The following is a 3,505-nucleotide window of genomic DNA, read 5'->3' on the forward strand; positions in this document are numbered from 1 at the left end:
ATAATATCTTGATGCTGACATTGGCTTAAAGTTGTCTATGGATTTTGCCAGTCAAGATTATACCCTCCACAATGTAGTAAATATAAAATCATGAAATGACACAGCAATCAACGTACAATTACTGGGTGACTGCTCGTCTTTGGTGAAGAAAGATGTCAACACCAGAACTGAACAAGCAGCGGAAGCGTTCATTCAGTGAGAGGACCTCTATCGAGCACAATATAGAAAGGTTTTGTATAGAATATTTCGAATATTCTCTACATATGTTCCTAACACGATTGGAACTAATTTGGGATAATTGGATTTTCCTATTTTTCAATTTTTTCAAAAGTATGAGGTGCCCTATAGCTGAATGTTGCCATATTGCAAATTACTCATGAAAACAATTGTTAAGTTTAAAAAGAAAGGCAGATGAGATCACATTTACATATTACATCCACATCACTTCACCATCAAATTATCCCAAATAAGTTCCAATCGAGTTTCCTGTTAATCATATTTTAGTACTCATGTATGTGACATTTTGCGTACAATAGCACTCCTATGTTTTTTAACTGCTTATGTTACTATTCATGGATTTTTGAATCTGCAAACGTAATAAAACAACCTTTTCCCTTCTTTATATATCCGCTAAATATTGCTTCTAACCTGATACTTAATAAACCATAAACTGTTAGATCATGGATCATTAGATTTATGCTTTAATAACTGCATTTCTAAAAATTAAACAAGCATGTGATGTACACAGTTGTTATAAAATGTGAATTGACCTGATCGTTTCGTTGTAAAAGTATCGAAATTTATAATTGAGACGTTACAAAATCGTTTATATGTGGTCTACTGAATCAAGATACTGCAAAATGACAGAGATCCCGAACAGACCTTGTCCAAGATTCAAAGGAACATTGTTATTGAGAAGTGTAATATCGTTAATCGTGTATATCATTGTATCATTTGCTATTTTGTATTCATAGTGTGTCAATTTGCGTTATTATGTCAACTTTCTTTTGTCAGTAAGTATGAAATGAACAACTGTAAAGAAAGCTCGTAAATGCTTACCTCTCTCTCATCTTCTTTTTCAGGATGAGAACGACAGTGGCTATGAGAATGGTCACAGCGGGGGAAACAGCCAATCAGTACAGGTATTACAACGGACTTTTTCTTTTTGTTCTGAGCGCTTACAAAGCTAACCACCAAGGGAAGTGTAGTTTGACTACCGCCCTCAACGTTATAAACAGCTGACATGAAAAGACAAAAGTACATAGTCATCCTAAGTAAACTGCATACCGAATTTAAAAGCAATCGGACATGCTGCTTCAGAGAAGAAGATTTTTTACCAAAGTTAATTTTATTTTATTTGTAGGTTATTAGCAGGAAGCTGCATGATAGACTACTTTACGCCTCCCCTTTTTATTCAAGGACAGGTATTAAGTCTATATAAAGCAATATTGATTCCTGACATAATAAAAAACCACTTCATTTATGTTACTCTTCCGATGTTTCATTCCAGAAACATTATTGTTGGAAAAGTGACTTTAAATGAGGTGGTATTTAACATGAAATAATGCAACTATTAAAACTTCACTCATACCCACTCATACCAGCGAGCTAGAACAATACTTCTACCCCACTTGTCTAGCTGTTGTTTAGTTGTTGTTGTTTGTGTTGGTAAAATGATGTATGATGAAGGTCCAATTTACTGGTGCTATTTACAACGGAATGTGTCATCTTTATCTTAAAAGAAAGTCCAAAGTATACGTACAAGCAAGAGTTGACCTCCCGAAAGACTGACCGGATCCAAAATGCTGCTTTTAAAAGTCTAAACATAGAATCTGGTGGATAACATGTATTTCAGATATACAATTCACTCGATCAGATTTATCCCCGTATTATGACATTGTCTTACCTGGCTTGGTTACTTTCAAATTCACTGAGATATTACAGACAGGACCACTCCATTCATCAGGGCATTCACAATTAAAATTATCTTCTATGCATTTACCACCATTTTCACATCTAATGTTTTTTTGGGAAATTTTCGTTAAAAAGAGAATAAGAGCATCAAATGCTGTGCAAGTTTACATGGAACCGTTTTCCAATGAATCATCCGTTACTAAGATAATGTCGCATCAAATTTACGCTATTTATGTTGGGAAATCATGAACGCTATTTCAAACTATGTTTTTCAAGGTTGTTACAGTTGCGACGTAAACTTAGATAAAATGTTCCAGTGGTTTCTGATACTGTTTGTTGCTCTTTCACATATGGGCGTATAATTTCCACTGTCTGTTACAAACCTTGCACAATGCTGAGCACAGTACGAATGTTACTACCAAAGACAATCTGTACACCAGGGAGGTAAATTTTTTTCGCCTTATGATACTGTTTGTGATTTTCTTCACACATGAGCGCATAATTTCCAGTGTTCGATACGAATCTTGCACAATACCATAAAAGTACGAATGGTGACTAACAAAAAAAATTTACACTGAGAAATGAAATATTTCCAACTTACGCGAGCACGTTTTTATCTTTGAAACATAAAGGCAAATCTGTACGTTCATACTTTGCCATCATGTCAACAATAGTATCATTCCTCGTGGTTTTAGTTACCATCACTCTCATTTTTCATATATTTGATATGGAAGAGAAACAAGAAGGCGATTCTATAGGAATATAATGCTTACCTCTTCACTGTTGGACAGCCACCGGAAATATGATGACAGGTTTTAGTACAATAACAATAAGGACATTGTTGTTGGCATCCATTACCGTAGAAACCATATTGACATGCATTGGTGCATTTCACACCAGTCCATCCAGGTTTGCAGGACGTACAGAAACCGTCCCCACACGTTAAACAGTTGTCTGGACAAGAATACTCACAATGATGACCACTCCATCCGATATGGCAGTGACACGTGCCAGTCACATGATTGCAGTCACCGTGTACACACTTACATGCCTGTGAACAATTAGTTCCATAGTAACCTTCATCACACTTTTGATCACATCTATCGCCTTGCCAACCAGGCGTGCACAAACAGTCACGATTAGAGACTCTGCAGGTGTCTCCATTGTAACAACGAAGGCACCTGTCATCACAGAATGTTTCTTCATCTGCGGCAGTGTCACACACGGTACAGTCAGATCCCGTCCAACCTTGTGAACATTTACAATCTGTCCCATCTTCATTAGTGCAAGTGGCTCCATTAAAACATGTGCATCTCTGTTTACAACTGTCACCATAGTAACCCGGTTTACATGAACAACGTCCATCGAAAGGGTCACATCTTTCGGTTTTCGTGCAGTTACAAGGTAGACACGAAGGTCCAAAGAAATCATCTTCACATAGGCACATTCCACGAACACTATCACACACTGCATTTGGAGGACATGAACACTTGGATTCACAACGTGTACCGTAAAAGCCATTTGTACAGGAACATATGCCGTTAGGCAAACAGGGTGCATCGTTTTCACAGTTACAGGGAAACTGGCAGTT

General features: G+C 36.9%; 1 long non-coding RNA gene across 1 annotated transcript; it reads right to left on the reverse strand.

Moving 5' to 3' along the window:
- Positions 1-1,103: 1,103 nt before the first annotated feature.
- LOC139125070 (uncharacterized) lies at positions 1,104-2,764 on the reverse strand. The gene is made up of 3 exons (XR_011550144.1): positions 2,688-2,764; positions 1,907-2,016; positions 1,104-1,238 (listed from the first exon to the last, which is right to left on the reverse strand). It is a non-coding gene; the product is annotated as an uncharacterized lncRNA (long non-coding RNA).
- Between the last annotated feature and the right edge of the window lie 741 nt (positions 2,765-3,505).

Source organism: Ptychodera flava, assembly GCF_041260155.1.
Source record: "Ptychodera flava strain L36383 chromosome 23 unlocalized genomic scaffold, AS_Pfla_20210202 Scaffold_24__1_contigs__length_23054250_pilon, whole genome shotgun sequence".
In the NCBI taxonomy this organism is placed as follows: domain Eukaryota; kingdom Metazoa; phylum Hemichordata; class Enteropneusta; family Ptychoderidae; genus Ptychodera; species Ptychodera flava.